The sequence below is a fragment of the Elephas maximus genome, chromosome 7 (genome assembly GCF_024166365.1).
Source record: "Elephas maximus indicus isolate mEleMax1 chromosome 7, mEleMax1 primary haplotype, whole genome shotgun sequence".
NCBI lineage: Eukaryota > Metazoa > Chordata > Mammalia > Proboscidea > Elephantidae > Elephas > Elephas maximus.
In genome coordinates, this window is record NC_064825.1 from 25,783,274 (window position 1) to 25,801,018 (window position 17,745).

The following is a 17,745-nucleotide window of genomic DNA, read 5'->3' on the forward strand; positions in this document are numbered from 1 at the left end:
TTCATGAAATAATACTTAACGCTTACAACTCACATTGCAATCCGGTATTTCTATTCTATTCCACTTTTTAAAAAATTGCTGGTGGTGACTGAAAAACAATTGTTTCTATGACCCATTACTGGCTTATGACCTGTACTTTGGAAAGCAATATCATAGATTAGGTGGAAGATTTTTAGTTTTCAATGGTGGCAACACAGGTGGATCAGAGTGGTCCAAGATGAATTAAGAAAAACTTTTGCAGCAATCCAGGTAAGAGATGTTGATAGCTGGGACTAGAATGATGATAACAGAGATAGAGGAAGAATGCCTATTCTGGGCCAGATGTCTTTTCTTAACATCTTATTATTTAATGTCATTTCCCCAGTGTGCCACGGGGGATACTGAGGATCAGAGCACTTCAGTGGCTTGCCTAAGATGACATAGCCAGTGAGTCCTGAGCCAGATTTGAACCAGTTCTCTCTGCTTCTCAAGCCTGGCCTTTCCTCTTAGTCACAGCAGATTAGAGGCTATAAAGTAGGTGACTAATTTTCACAAGAACAAACTTTGGAGCTCAAGACCAAATTCCTCACGCATGTCAGTGCCTGAAAACGTTGACTAGGTTTGGTTCCCGAAATGAAATCTTGATCTGTATCTTAATAAGAAATAATAATAATAAAAAGACACATTTAGTGTGATGTCACAGGAGGGGCTTGGCTTGGAGCCTCCTTTGACTTGGGGTTGATTACCCTGGTCATCTGATCCTAGTACCTTGACCAAGTCATCTCACCCCTGTAGGCATTGATTATGGGGCTGATGCCTCTGATCCTAGTACCTTGACCAAGTCATCTCACCCTTGTAGGCCTCGATTATGGGATTGATTATGGGGAGATGCTCTGAGGAGTAGGTGTTCCCCAATGCCAATTCATGGTGTCAATTATAAAGAATTACACAAGCACAATTAAATAACTGGGAATTAATCCCTCCCTTCCCATGCTCTTTGTACATATATCTATTATGGTTCATATCATGTTAGGGTATTAATAATTCCTGTGTCCATCTTCTCTAGTAGATCATGAACTCCCTGGGGGGCAAGGTGGTCTCTCTTCTATCTCTGGATCTTCAGTGGGTGCCATCCAGTCTGTAGTATGGTGGGTAATGAGTGTAAAATATGATGACTTATGTTTTAACAAATGCCAGAAATACAACAAAATAAATTCTTGGCCTTATTGACTAATTATAGGACTTTACTTCACTGTCCCTCAAATTTTTTTTGAACCTTGTCCTTTTGATAATCTCCAGTGGCAAATTCTAGTTTTCCCTTATCCCTCTGTCAGTCAATGACATGCATATATACACAACATTTACACAGCCACAGCCAGGATAACCTTTATCTATATCCTTTAGTATATGGTACAAAACAATAGCAGTTCTTTCTGTGGGTTTGCCTTCTAAAGATGAAATATAATATTGAACATGCTTTTGTAGATTACAGATCCCCTCACCCCAAGAATCTTGTTCACATGACAGGGTAGGAGTGCCTTAATCTAATTTAAGAGTTTTTAACTGCTCATTCTAGGGGAATACCGTCTTCAGCAGTATCTTTATGTGCGATACACAGTCCATCAATAATTCACTGCTATCTCCCCGTTCAATCATCTCTAGTCCATTTTCTTTTCTACTGACTCTCTTCTCACAGAGAGAATGCTTTCAAATCAGACCCTCTGAGGCCTCTGCACTCACATCCATGCCAATCCTACATGTGTCAAAATCCCCCAGCAAAGGCTTGACGAGGGCAAGTAGTGGCTGATGTGGAATAAAATGGCATTTGACTTGTACTTCCATGGCTGGGTGGGCTCCCTCCCAAGTTGTTTGAAAATATGAGCCAAACTAGACACTTCTCCTCCCACTCCTGCCCTACCTCCCTGCTCGGATGACAGTTCCATCCCCCACATCACCACCCTAGACCTAGTTATCATCATCTTTCAATTCAGTCATTATCCTTTCATCCCTTCTAGTCCATTCTTTGGAGCCCTGGTGGTGAAGTAGTTAAGAGCTTGGGTGCTAACCAAAAAGTCGGCAGTTCAAATCCACTAGCTGCTCCTTGGAAACCCTATGGGACAGTTCTACTCTGTCCTATTGGGTGGCTATGAGTCTGAACCAACTCGATGGCACCTAACAGCAACAACAAGAAGCCCATTCTCCATCTGATAGTGTCATTCTACTCCCACAGCCCTTCAGTGGCTCTTCATTCACCCTAGGATAAAGTCTCAACTCCCTGACTCATACCCATTGCCATTGAGTCGATTCCAACTCATAGCAACCATGTAGGACAAAGTAGAACTGCCCTATAGGATTTCCAAGGCCGGAAGTCTTACAGGAAGCAGATTGCCACATCTTTCAGCTATAGAAGGGCTTAGCAGCCAAGCACTTTAACCACTGCTAGACCAGGACTTGTCTTTCAACTTCTAACTGGCCCCCAAGACCCACTGAGATCTGGCACCTTCATCTCCAGCTTCATCTCTTGCTCCTCCCACCTCTATTCTCTAAGCAACATTCAACTACTAGCAGTTCCTAGAATGTGCAACGCTGTCTCTTGTCTCTGAGCATTTGCACCATAAATTATTTCTCTTGTTGGCCTGGAGTTCTTACTACTCACTCCCACCCTTTCATTCCTTTCTTTTTGCAGTTCAGCTTAAACATCACTTTCTTAAATCATCCACCTTCTTAACAAGCATGCCCTTAGGCTCCCCCCTCAACCACCACCACACACACAGAAGAGGCTAAAGGCCCCTTCTAATTATGCCAATTAAGCCTGGTATTTCCTTTGTATCATAATTGTTACCTCCTCCCTTAGATGTAAACATTGCGTCTGGTAGAGATTAAGCATTCAATAGAGTGAGAGAAAAAGAAAGGGAGGGGAGAAAGAACCCTTTCTCCAGGAAACTTCATTTGGGTTCTTATTGCTCTAATTCATTCGTTTTTCTTCAAAATATTTTTAAATAACTACAAATAGCTAGTAATTGTGATAGATGCTGGGTATTAAGGAGGAACAAAGTAAGATGTGTTCCCTGCTCTCGTGGCGTTCATGCCAGCACCTCTCGGTGCCACATGGGTAACCACAGAGAAAGCTGAGGATTTTGGTTCTGGATCTGAGTCTACTGTTAGCTGATCCTCTCCCAGCTGCTTTGCCTTAGACCAGAGTTAGGCGGTACCGGGGAACCTTCATGCGCTCAGCGAGTTCCGTGACACTGAGTTCATGCCGTATCCAGCCCCGTGCTAGTGCAAGACTGACATAGTACTTTGCTCTAGGGAACCTAAAGTATGGTAGAGAAGACAAAGAAGCAATTATAATGCAGTGTGAGAAGTGTGCTGATAGGGGAGGTACTCTGTGTGATGGAGGCAGAGAAGGGCCACATAAGCCAACCTGGGGGTAAAGAAGCTCTAGGAAGACAGTAGTCTTTCATATATCAGATGATGAGACATGGTGAAACAATGGCTCATAAACGAGAATAACAATTTCTAGGTCCCGGAAGCTATTCTTCGGCTCTGTTCTCTGTAGATTGTCCAGCATTTGTAAGAAATTGACCAATAGTAAGGAAGTTAACCCCATTTGGATCACTAGGACAGGTAAGGGGGCTGAGGAATAGGCCCTATTTACATTGTTGTTGTTATTGTTGCTGCTGTAGTTGTGATCTAGTCAATTCCAACTCATGGCAAGCCAGGTGTGTAGAGTAGAACTGCTCCATAGGGTTTTCAAGACTATAACTTTCAGAAGCAGATCGATAGACCTGTTTTCTGAGGCACCTCTAGGTGAATTTGAACCACCAACTTTTAGGCTAGTGGGTGAGCACATAACGGTTTGCACCATCCGGGGACTCCTACTGTAAACTTAGTAAGTAAAAATTTGAGAAAAACTCTCAGGAGGACTTCCCTTTCACTAGTTGTTCATGAATCGCCAAGGCACTTAGTTGTTCTTCCTTAAAATGCAAACATGAAAAGGAGGTTCTGAAAAACAGGATGAAAAAAATCCACTTTCTCCAGATATGAATAAGCTACTGGGTTTAGGGAAACCCTGGCGGCGTAGTGGTTAAGTGCTATGGCTGCTAACCAAAAGGTTGGCAGTTTGAATCTACCTTGGAAACTCTATGGGGCAGTTCTACTCTATCCTGCAAGGTCACCATGAGTCAGAATTGACTCCATGGATGGCGATGGGTTTCGGGTACTGGGCTTGGCTTTCTTGTCTAACCCCTGTTAATATGATTAAGTAGTTGTTGAAATCAACAGTCTGCTCAGCAGCATGTAATAATCCTCCTCTAATTTGTCCAACGAGGTTTTGTTGAGAAAAATGGAAAGGACCAGAAAGAATCACGACATTGCCATGTTATCGAAACATCTAAAGTTTTCCTTCGCTTGCTACCTGGCTTCCCTAGTCTTATGGATTGAATTGTGTCCCCCCACAATATGTGTTGTAAATCCTAACCCCTGTACATGTGACTGTAGCCCATTTGGGAATATGGTTTTCTTTGTTATGTTAATAAGGGTATGATTGTGTTTTTAGCCAATCACTTTTGCTATATAAAAGGAGCAGCTTAGGCACAGAAGGGAGAAACTACAGCTGGGGGAAGGCGGATGCCACACCCCGATGAAGATCACCAAGGAACAGAAGTTGAAAAGAGACAAGGACCTTCCCCCAGAGCCAAGAGGGAGAGAAAGTCTTCCCCTAGAGCCAGTGCCCTGAATTCAGATTTCTAGCCCCATAAGCTGTGAGAAAATAAGTTTCTCTTCATTAAAGCCACCCACTTGTGGTATTTCTGTTTCAGCAGCCCTAAGAAACGAAGACACCAGTGGTGAGTAGGTGACTTTCATTTCACCACAGATCTGGGTATCACTCCCTGTCTCCCACATGAAGATGCCTTCTCTTGGATGCTTTATACTCACCCCCACGCCCAGAGAGCTCTGCCTGCATTTCCATTGGTGTCTGGTCTGTGGTCTCAGCTCCTGGCTCTCTCATAGGCCTGTCTGCTTCACCTTGACCAACACAGGGTGAGCCCCCTGCCCCTTGAGCCAACTTCTGCTATTAAAATCACTGGGCATTGGAGGCCTTGGTCTTTGCGTTCTTAATCTGCTCTGCATGTACCCAGGACCCAACAATGAGGGCATCTGTTGTCAATCTAATATTAGCAACAAACCCAAGTCACAGTATCTTTGTATAAAGAGAATATTGAGGGAGAAACATTCGGTCACTGGCAGGGATGTGGCAGCGTAAAACAAGGAGGCCTGTCAAATCCCAGTGCTGTGTGTTATTCAGGGGAGAGGAAGCCTTGGGTTGGGGCAGAGGAGAGAGAGGAGAGGGCAGAGAGAAGACAAAAGAGCACAAATCTTGCTTTCTTTCCTTCTGCTCTGCTGCCCTGAGGTAACATGATCTACTCTGCACGACTCCTACAACATCTGGCACCAGGTCAGGCCTTGAGGTGGACTGTAACCCCAGGAGGACATACGGAGGACTTGGATGGTGCAGAGTCAGAAAATAGCCATGCCTGAACTTGGCCATGTTTAGGGGCTGCCTTTGGCAGAGAAAGGAGCCCTAGTGGTGCAGTGGTTACGAAACTAATAGGGCCAAAAAAAAAATTACCTGAATTAAAAGCCTTTGGCCACGTGACATGACTTGTTTAGTACAGGGGTCACCTCTCAAAGGCTAATTGGCCAATTTTGACCTCTGGAAATGCTTTATTTGGCCAGCAGAGTGGTTTTTTTTTTTTTTTCTTAATTAGATGCCAAAATTAAAAAAAAAAAAATTTTTTTTATGAAGTTCCCAGTTTCCAGCTTCTCTTGAAAATTTAGAAGACAGCCACATGACCCTCATTCCCACATAACCATCTTAACAGCCTTAAAATGGACCATGAGTAGCTCTGCTCACTTAAATAGCTTGTATCCCCCCTGTAGGAATATGAATTTCCACCCAGAGGTCAAGGGCCTGACATGAGAGATCAAGAGGAGATCTCTGGCATGGTTTTCTCCAATTAAGCAGCCTCTGGGGGCTGTGAGCTGTGAGCAGTACCGGAAGAAGGAAGGAGAAGAACCCCATTTCAAGGAAAGACAAAGTCCCACTGCAGGAAAACCAAGCTTGTTGGCACAATGGCTTGAGTGAGTGAGACACAGACAACCAACACAGCCTGGACACTGTGAACTGCAACAAAGAGAAACAGAAACATTGGCCAAGAAGCTGGCACTGAGCCTTGTCACGTGTCCTGTTGGCTGGACTGAAGACTGGGAAATGGTGGGGGTGGGAAAGAAGAATGTGTCCTCTTCGTGGCCCCTCATACTTCCACTGGGCCTGAAAAGAAGAAAAACAAACTAAGACTCTCACTGGTCATTGCTGAAAAAACTGAACTCCCAGCCACCCCTGCAGCCTGACTCCCCCTGGACCGAGTGCTAGATGGGTGGTTCTTAACCTTGACTGCACATTGGAGTCCCCCAGGGAACTTTTAAATGTTTGTACTCCAGCCAATTAAAAAGGCATTTCGGGAGGTGGGACACAGGCATCTGTATGTATCTAATGTGATTCCAATGGGAAGCCAATATTGAGAACGAGGTACTAGAACTTCTCAAACTTAAACTTGCCTGTGAGTCACCTGGGGATCTAATGAAAATGCAGATTCTGAGTCATAGGTCTGGGGTGGATTCTGAGCATCTACATTTCCAAGAAGCTCGAAGGTGATGCCCATGCTGCTGGGTCCCCAGACCACACTCTGAATGACAAGGGGTTAGAGTGCTTTTCCGTTGTCAGTCACTTCTTAAGCACTTTAGTAGGGAAGACAGCAAGCCTTCCCTAAGTCTGAGACTAATAATAATAATGATGATAAGGAAAACATCAATAATAGCTAAGCTTTATGGTGGGGCTCTTTTTGCCAAGCGCTGTACTAAAGTCACATTTTATTAAATATCTCAACAAGAGGTGAAATAATAGTTTGTTGTCATCTTGAGCTGACTAGTATTCATAGTGCTTTACTTACAGGGATTTATTTAATCTTTGACACCACCCTGAGGGTGAGGGTACCATTATTAGCCTTCCTATTTTAGGGAGAGGGAAGCTGAGGCATGGAGGGAGTAGGTTTGCCAAGTCACACAGTTACTAAGCGCAGAGCTGGGATTTGAACACAAAGAGCTGGAGCATCAGAGTTGCGTGTTATTTGTCCATGGCCATGCTAATAAATGACAGAGCTGAGGTTCAAATCCTCAACTGCTTTAAAAACTGGGCTCTTGGAAGAAAAGTGAGTAATGTGTACAAAGTGCTAGTTGGGGTTCTTGGCACATTGCTGTTTTGGCTACGATGAAGTAGATTCCAACTCATAGTGACCCCATGTGATGGAATAGAACTACCCCATAGGGTTTTCTTGGCTGTAATCTTCACAGAAGCAGACCACCAGGTCTTCCGCAGAGTGACTAGGTGGGTTCGAACCATCAACTTCTGGGTTATAGCAGTCATGCGTGTAACCATTTGTGCCACCAGGGCTCCTTCAGCACACTGTAGAAACACTAACATAGAAGTGGTTTCCAGCCCCTCTTTTCTGCTTCCTTTCACCTTTCTCCTAGTGTAGCCAATGTGAACTTTAACCAAGTAGTGTGGGGAAAAGGTGGTGGGAGGGAAAAGGGAACCTAGTAAATGGAATTTAAATGACTCAGTTCCCTAAAGAAGCTAAAGGATGTAGAGGAAGGGAGGGATTTGACAGTAGACACACTCACTTCTTAGAGCCAAGCAACCAATGAGACATTTCAGCTAGTCAGGCCCCTGCAGGAACAGCTGACACCTGGCAAAACTGGCAGGAAAGGAACATAGATGCCTGGTACAGTCATCACTCCCCAAATAGGTGGCCTGTACACCATTGGGGAAAAAGTGACCAAGAGGACTGCCATGAGCCTAGGAATGGGCTACAACAGCTCTGTGTGGCTTTGCCTCTGGTTTTGAAATTGACTGCTTCCAATAAAAGATATATTTCTTCAGGGGTTCTAACATCAGCAGTTTGGGGAAAGCCTGGATATTGCTATGGTTTCTCGGGGGCTAAACTGTTTTTTAAACTGTGGCATGGTGAAACTGCCTGGTTGTCTATGTCTCCAGATAGACTGTAAGCGCCATCTTATGTTGTACCTCCAATACTAAGTATAGTGCCTGGCTCAGAGAGGCTGCGCAACAATATTTGTTGAATAAATGAAAGGAACTCTTGGATTAGAATAAGAGAAACAGAGTTTATACTCTGGCTCTGCAAATTATTTCAACCCTCCAGTTTATAACTGGATATCTTATTTTAGAAGATAATGTGAAAGCAATAATGCTATTGTTGTTAGGTGCCATCGAGTGGATTCCAGCTCATAGCAACCCTATGTACAACAGCATGAAACACTGCCCGTTCCTGAGCCATCATCACAATCATTGCTATGTTTGAGCCCATTGCTGCAGCTGCTGTGTCAATCCATCTCATTGATGGTCTTCCTCTTTTTCACTGACCCCCTGCTTTACTAAGCATGATGTCCTTCTGCAAGGACTGATCCTTCCTGATAACATTTGCTAAGTATGTGAGATGAAGTCTTGCCATCCTTCCTTCCAAGGAGCACTCTGGATGTATTTCTTCTAAGACAGATGTGTTCACTCTTCTGGCGGGCCATGTTATATTCAATATTCTTCTCCAGCACCTTAATTCAAATGCCTCAGTTTTTCTTCAGTCTTCCTTATTCCTTGTCCAGCTTTTGCATGCATATGAGGCAATTGAAAATACCATGGCTTGGGTCAGGTGTACCTTAGTCCTTAAAGTGACATCTTTGTTTTTAACACTTTAAATAGGTATTTTGCAGCAGATTTGCCCAATGCAATGTGTCATTTGATTTCTTGACTGCTGCTTCCGTGGGCATTGATTGTGGATCCAAGTAAAATGAAATCCTTGACAACTTCAGCTATGTTATTGTTAGGAGCCGTCGAGTTAGTTCCAACTCATAGCAACCCCGTGTACAACAGAACGAAATACTGTCCGGTCCTGTGCCATCCTCAAAATTGTTGCTATGTTAACTTCAACTACAATTATAATTCTTAGTATTAACATCAACTATAATAGAGACTATTTACTTATTCTAGCCCTTTCTTATGATGGTAGCCTTTTTTTTCTTTTCTACCCATAGCTTCAGGTCATTAATTCGTTTGATCCCCGGTATTTATTGAACCCTCATTATACAGAGAAAAACCTATTATATTAGTCTGATTTAATCAATGAGATGAAATGTAAGTCAAATGAAGTACTTAAAACTCTATGAGATTCTAGAGGGTCATGTGTAAATACAGTCAAGGTCCTATCTCCATATAGGTGAGGTTAGGCCACCTGGTCTCCAAGGAATTCTCAGATAGGAGACAAGAAGTTTTACTTATTCAGTAAAAAAAAAAATAGAAGCTTGATATTTACAAAGAATGGATCTGGAGACCTTAACAAATTCCTAGTCCTGGTACTTTCCTCAACAGTATTCTTATTTTGAGCCAGACATTTCCTATGTATAACTGCATACTCCAAGTTGACTTCCTGTTCCAATTCATACCTGACTGCTTACCTGGGAGCTATTTTTCAAGGGAATTCCTGCTGCAGGCCTTGCAAGAGCTAGGTGTCTCCCTCCTTCACACTAGCTCCATCACCTTTCGCATTATTCAAGTATCGGCCTCGGCAAAATTCCAAAGAGTTCACTGCACGTCCTTGGTTAGGGGTTGCTCATAAATAGCTGAAATGGCTGTTGTTAACTTGGTGGGTACCGGGTACCTGCTGTGTCTGCTAGAGTCCAATGCAATATAATACAGCGTATGAAGAACCTACTATGAGTCAGACACATACTATGTGAGCTGATACAGCAGTGAACCAAAAAATATAGAGTTTCTGCTCTCATAGAATTTGCATCTGATAGAAAAGACCAGGCCACTTGCAGTGTTGACTATGAATTATGAATGTTTTAAAAGGTTCTGTGACTCCCAGATTCCCCCATCGTCTGTGTACCTAAAATACCAACTGCTCCAATCACTCAGTGCTTTTCTGTAGGAGAATGCATTGACAGAGTTAAGACATTTTGTGCCTGCCCCTCCCCTGCCCCACCATCCAGATCCTTGCCTCTGCTTCCATCCCTCATTCCAGTCCCCTTGCTAATCCCTGAGCACGTTAAGGATGCTTCCACCTCAGGGCATTTGTACTTGTTGTCCCTCTGACTATAATGCTCTCACTCCCATGTTCACATGACTCCCTCAAAGACCACCTCCCCAGAGCGGCCTTCTCTGACCACCCTATCAAAAATAGCAGCTCCTGTCGTTCATTGCTCTTATGACGATTTGACATATTCTTATGTCAGTCTTTATAATAAGAATATAAATTCCAAGAGAGTTGAAACTTAGTCCTTTTCACTGGTGTGTCCCCAATTCCAAGAACAGTACCTGGCACATAGTAAGTGCTCAATAAACATGTGTCGAATGAATGAATGGGCCCTGAAATACACAAAACCAAAAAAACCAAACCCAGTGCCATCGAGTCGATTCCGACTCATAGCGACACTATAGGACACAGTAGAACTGCCCCACAGAGTTTCCAAGGAGCGCCTGGCAGAGTTGAACTGCCGACTCTTTGGTTAGCAGCCGTAGCATTTAACCACTATGCCAGCAGGGTTTCCCCTGAAATACATAGACAGATTCAATATGCCTTGTTTGAGAAGAGGCTCTTAGGAATGGGACAGAGGGAAAAATTGTGATGGTAGCAGGAAAAGATCCTCTCTGAGGCCTACAGACCTGGATGTGGTTTTTGGGAGGGGCAGGGGGCCATGAACAATTAGGGCACAAGGATAGTGGGTGCCAGGAAACTAGAAGCGAGGTAAGAAACTGCAGAAACCCAGAAACACGAATATCACATTTTTGTAGGGTACCACCACCAAAAGAAAGACTCTTTAGTGCAGAGTTCTGCTTCTCCTTCGTCCTACCTGGAGTGCCTTACCTCCATAGCACCCACCACTTGCTGAGGATTAGTGAGAAAGGTCTCAAGGTATTCCCCTAACAGTGGCTTCAGGTCACTGCAATGCAGAGCAATGAGAGCATGGTAGGTATTTCAGTTTAAGAAGCTGGTGAGCAGAGTGGGGGGAGGCAAGGCAGCCAGGTGAAAGGCTGTTTTTCACCAGGTCTCTGCTCAACTCAGACTTTCTCCTTATCTCTGTAGCCAATTCCTAGCAACTGTTTGTGGTTTCCTATTTAAAGCAGTAACAAGTAAGACAAACACTGGGAAAAAAAAAAAAAAAAAAAGCAAGTTCAAGTCCATGTATGGCCACAACTCAAGGAAATAAATATCATGATGGAGTTATTTTTAAATACCTGGAGAGCACTACTTAAAACATACAAAAAATGGACCACTGTAATAGATAACCTTTATGAATAATTCAGTTTGGTCAGGCAGTCAGACAAAACCCATAATTGATACTTTTTTCTAAATCTTGGAAGTGTCCCAAGACCCAAACATCAACCCCTACAATTGTGCATTTAAGTGTACATTAAAAAAAAAAAAAAAAAAATTTTTTTTTTTTTTTTTTTAATGTACATCTTATAAGTTTGGGCTCATAAGTAATAATGATAATGCTGTTGTTGTTGTTAGGTGCTGCTGAGCGAACCTATAGAACAGAGTAGAACTGCCCCATACAGTTTCCAAGGAGCGGCTGGTGGATTCTAACTGCGACTTTTTGGTTAGCAGCCATAGCTGTTAACCACTGCAGCAACAGGGCTCAACATTTACTTAGCACAAATTATGTTTGCACTGGTCTGTACCTGTGTGCCAACTCCAGCACAGGCGTGATGTGGCTAAGTGTTTTCTTTTGCCTAAATAAGGAAGTGGAGAGCCAGAGGATAGAGCTGATTTATTGAAAGATTGCTCAACAAGTCGGTATATGAGTTTTGAAGAAAGGTTGGTTCTTGTGGCTCCTGACTGTTTGTGAAATCTTGACCTTGCTTTGGTAATGTTGCAATAAGACCAAACACAACAAGGAGTGGAATTTGCAAGTGATCATTGTGACTTTTAATAGAAATAGGTAGGTAGATCATGAGAACAGTTGTCTTCCATTAAAAGTATATCTAGCTATACAGGATTGAAGTAACAACGGCAACTCGAAAGGTTAGATAGGAAGCTTAGGGGGCAGTGAGTTTATGTTAGTGGGGTAGAAACAACTTGGAAAAAGAGGGTAAGAATGGTCGCACAACTCAAAGAATATAATCAATGTCACTGAATTGTACATGTAGAAATTGTTTAATTCATTTATGTTCTGCTGTGTATATTCTCAACAACAAAAAATAAAATAAAATAAATTATAAAACAAACAAACAAAAGGCATTGGGTAAGACTGTGGGTGTGATGATGAGGGCAACAGTAAAAGTGAGCATCACAGAAGGAAAGAATATGAGAGTCTGTCCTTGGCCTCATGCTTGTCCTAGAGGTAGGAGGAATGCATGGATGCACAGAAATAATTCCATTTTTTAACATTATTATTTCTTTTTTTATTGTAGTAAAATATACATAATATAAAATTTGCCAGTTCAGTCAATTTTTAAGCATGCAATTCAGTGGCATTAATTATAATTACAATGTAGGGCAGCCATCACCACTATATGTTTTCTCAAACTTTTTCACCACCCCAAACAGAAACTCAGTGCCCCGTTAAGCAGTAACTCCCCACTCTCTGCTGCCCCCAACCCATACCCCAAACACCAAACCACTCTCTGCTGCCCCCAACCCATACCCCAAACACCAAACCCATTGCTATCTAGTCGACTCCAACTCATAGAGACCCTATAGAGCTGCCCCATAGGGTTTCCAAGTCTGTAATTGTTACAGAGGAGCCCTGGTGGCAAAGTGGTTAAGAGCTTGGCTGCTCACCAAAAGCTTGGCAGTTCAAATCACCCAGCTTGGAAATTCTCTAGGACAGTTTCTACTCCATTCTATAGGGTCACTATGGGTCGGAATCGACTTGATGGCAACGGGTATTTGTTACAGAAGCAGACTGTCATGTGTTTCTCCCTTGGAGGGGCTGATGGGTTCAAACCACTAACCGTTTGGTTAACAGCCAAGTGCTTAACCACTGCACCACCAAGGCTCCTTATCCCCAATGCATGGTAACCATTAATGTACTTTCTGTCTCTATGCATTTGCCTATTTTAGGTATTTCATGTAAGTGGGATCGTACAATATTGGTCCTTCTGTGTCTGACTTAATGTTTTCAGGGTTCATCCATGTTGTAGCATGTATCAGAACTTGACTTCTCTTTGTAGCTGGGTAATATTCCATTGTATGGACATACCACATATTTTGTTTATCTACTCATCTGCTGATGACATTTGGGTTGTTTCCACCTTTTGGCTATTGTGAGTAATGCTGCAATGAACATTATCATGCACGTATCTGTTTGAGTCCCTGCTTTCAATTCTTTTGGGCATACCACAGGAGTGATCCTTACTCGACATTTATTGAGCACTCCCTACATGCCTGTCACTTTTACATTCCATTCTTATCTTCAGGAAAATCTTGTAGTGTAATTTTGGCTCAGAGAAAATCAATGATTTGCTGAAGGTTACATGACTAGTGAGTGGCCAAAACCCAGATTCAAGTTCAGCCTGCTGACTCTATGCACAGTTCTCTCCCCTCCAACTAACTGCTGGAAAGGCAAAGGCGGCAACCAAGAAGGTCTGGCTTAGCGAACACATCACATGTCAGAATCAACTTTGCAACTATGTGTATATGGGGAACACATGGATAGGCTAAATTTGTGAATGGATGGAAAACATAAAACTGCACCAACAGCATCATCATTTATTTACCTCAGCATTGAAAGAAGCATAAGAGGCTCTGGGGAAGTGATGGGGAAGGACTAACGAACAGACAATCGTTATTATGACTCAGAGTAATTGCTTTTCTAGAATTTCTCATAGTGAGGATGCAAGGCCATTTGTAATGGTCAAGCAGTCAGACTTTCCTGGGAGTCGGCCTCTCTTTGATGGTGAATAAGGAAGCCCTTCTGCAGTTCCCAGCCAGCAAAGATTGCCTCATGCCCCTGTGACCATGCAGGGAGTGGCTTAGGCTGGGGAAAGCTGGCTCAGCTCATCACAGCCACCACGTTGAAACAGGCCTCGTCAAAAATCTGAGTGCCATTGAGTCATTTCCAACTCATGGTGACCGCATGTTTTTCAGAGTAAAACTGTGCTCCTTAGGATTTTCAGTGGTTGATTTTACAGAAGTAGATTGCCAGGCCTTTCTTCTAGGTGCATCTGAGTGAATTTGAACTGCCAACTTTTCAATATGTAGCCAAGCACTTAATTATTTGTACCACCTAGGAACTCTGCAGGCCTTACAGTCCCCAGTCTACTGATGGGAGGAACAAAGTGGCAAGAAGATGCTGAAATCCTGAGTCAGAGAGGGGAACCAGAGGGAGAACTCAGAGTAGCGTGTAGCTTTCCAAGACTAGGACTTAATCATAATGCCTCCATTTTATGGCAGCCAACATGTGGATCCAGCTCAGCCACGTGAACTCCTTTCATAGTGGGCTACTCTACAGGTACTCAAACCTTTACATTTTTATCTCAGATGCTGAGAACAGAGTTTTCTCCACCCTTGAACACCACCCCAGGACTGATTGTCTTCATTGGCCAGCATAAGTCTCAGGTTCCCAAAGACTTTATCTAACCAACTGTCCCAAGTCCCATCCTACATAAGAAGCCCTAATGGGAGACAAGTGAAAGAAGCTTCTCCTTCACAGCGCCCTACAGTAAGCATTTGTGCAGACACCCAGAACCTCAATCCATAGCTCTGGTTATTATGCTTTTAAGAGGAAGGAGGAGTCCCTATCTGAAGGTCCTCTTGATGAGGAGTATCACAAGGGCCTTTGTCGTAGCTAAGTTCCTCTAGATCCAAGCCGGCTTCCTGAAGTCTCCTGTTTCTCTGCAGTACACCCCAGAGACTGGCCTGCCTTCCTTACCTCTTCATAGCTGCAGCCATCCTAATCTCCTGTCACCACAGCTGGCTGGTGAAGGAGGTATAATCTGTCCACATCCCTACTTCTTGTTGCTCCAAGGAGAAAACAAAGGCTTCACTCTTTACACTGCAGCAAAGCAGGAGTCCACACACACACACACACACACACACACACACACAGCTTCAGTGCTTTATACAGCTCTTAACATCCTTAGTCTAACTCCCGACTCCCTTCCTAGATGGTATCTTTAGGTTCTCTTTGGATTTGTCTTTCTGTATTTATTTTCCTAAGAACCAGTTAACCCTGACTCCTGGCAATTCCAATGGTGCCCATAGGGTTTTCAGTGACTGATTTTTCAGAAGTAGGTCTTCAGGCCTTTCTTCCAAGGTGTCCCTGAGTAGATTCGAACCTCCAATCTTTGAGTTAGCAGTCCAGAGCATTAACATTTTGCATCATCCAGGGACTCTACCTTCCCTACGGCCAGAACTTTTTCTTTTCAGGTATTTAGTTAACACCTCTGCCCTCCTTACGCCACCTGCTGGAGAGAAATTGCTATTACAACAGCTTCAACATCCTGGTTTTCCATTTCACAGCAGGCCAGCTCTGTTCCTTGAGATTCCATGTAAGCAATATATTTGTAAAAATATTTAATTTTTTTTCACATCTGGGCAAAATGTCTTATTTTACATCTTGGACCCTGAACACCACGTTCCTCACATGCTGCAGTTTTAAATTCATTAGCATCAAACTCCCAAGTTTTAAGATGTATTTTGTGCATAGCTGAAGTTGTGGAGGATCCATATGAAAAGACCATTATCAAAAACTAAAATATTAATTACAACAACAACAAAACTTGGGACACATATCTGTCAAGCACCACCAGCAATTCCAACCTGAACTTTTTAAGCAATTAAGATTATGAAATAATTCCCAGTTTGCCAGTTCATTCGGGAACTGAATCCTGGATTCAGCAATTTCTGCACAAGAGAAATGGCCTGGTTCTTCACTTGCAATTCAGTCAAATATTAGTAAATATGGATAGTATTAGGAAGAATAATTTTACTCAGTCAGCTCCAATATAATTCCATCACCGGCAGATCAACCACAGACTCCAAAATGTTCCTTTCTCATTGATAGTAAACCCCAGAGTACTGTCATCTCACTAAAGGAAACTTGTGTTGTTGTTATTACATCACAGGAATTTTTTTTTTTTTTTAGTTGTACTTTAGATGAAGGCTTACAGACCAAACTAGCTTCTCATTAAAGAGTTAATACACATATTGTTTTAAGACATTAGTTAACAACCCCATGATGTATCAACACTCTCCCTTCTCCATCTTGGGCTCCCTATTACCAGCTTTCCTGTCACTTCCTGTCTTCTAGTCCTTGCCCCTGGGCTGGTGTGCCCCTTTAGTCTTGTTTTGTTTCATGGGCCTGTCTAATCTTTGGATGAAGGGTGAATCTCGGGAGTAACTTCATTACTGAGCTGAAAGGGTGTCCGGGGGCCATACTCTTGGGGTTTCTCCAGTCGCTGTTAGGCCAGTAAGTCTGGTCTTTTTTTGAGTTAGAATTTTGTTCTACATTTTTCTCCAGCTCTGTCCAGGGCCCTCTATTGTGATCCCTGTCAGGGCAGTCAGTGGTAGCCAGGCACCATCTGGTTGTACTGGACTCAGTCTGGTGGAGGCCATGGTAGTTCTGGACTAATCTTTCCCTTGTGTCTTTAGTTTTCTTCATTCTCCCTTGCTTCGAAAGGGTGAGACCAGTGGAGTATCCTAGATGGCCATTCACAGGCTTTTAAGGCCCCAGACGCTACTCACCAAAGTAGAATGTAGAACATTTCTTTATAAACTATGTTATGCCAATTGAGCTAGATGTTCCCCAAGACCATGGTCCCCACATCCCTCAGCCCAGCAAATTGGTCCCTCAGGGAGTTTGGATGTGTCTATGGAGCTAAAGGAAACTATTTTGACTGAAATATTTCTTCAAAACCTGGACATGAAAATACACAAAAATCTATACATTCCCCAAAAGTCTGAACGGTAACCTCCTCTTAAAACATAAAATCTTAAAAAAAAAATTTTTTTCACAAAAATAAAAAGTAAAGGCTTTAAACTTTTAAACTCCATTTCAAATGTAAAAAATTATTGTGTTAATCTGTTTTGCATATTAAACGTAAGAACAAGAAGAAATAAGGGTGGGAAGTTGAGCAGGCGATTGTCCAGTAATACGAAATGTTAATTTCGCATGAACGTATTCCAAGATTCAGAATGATGTTTGCCCCTGTGGAATCAACATCAAAATGAAGCAGTGTAAATTGATGGTCTGGCTCCATGGTTTCCCATCAAAAATCTAATTCAATCAACACCATCCTCATCCAATCCCTCAAAATCCTGTGAAATCAATTCAAATCCAATTCTAGTTTACCCCTTCAGTTCCCCACCAAATGAAATGATTTTGCCTGAAAACCTGTCTTTAAAACTTCTAATACAGCAAAATTGGCTATCACCATATTTCATATATTGGAGAGGGAAAGAGACATTTTTAATCTAGGAGAAATGGAAATTCCACCTATCACAGTTTCCCTGTTAAAAGTTAAAATGCTTTAAATTTTTAACAGGGAAAGTTCTCACTTTCTACTCTATCTCACACTCGCAACAAGAAAAAACAGAAGACTATACAGCATACCTTCCACTGCTTTGAAAGGGGCCCTGATGGCAAAATGTTTACGTTAAACCCACCAGCTGCTCTTCCGGAGAA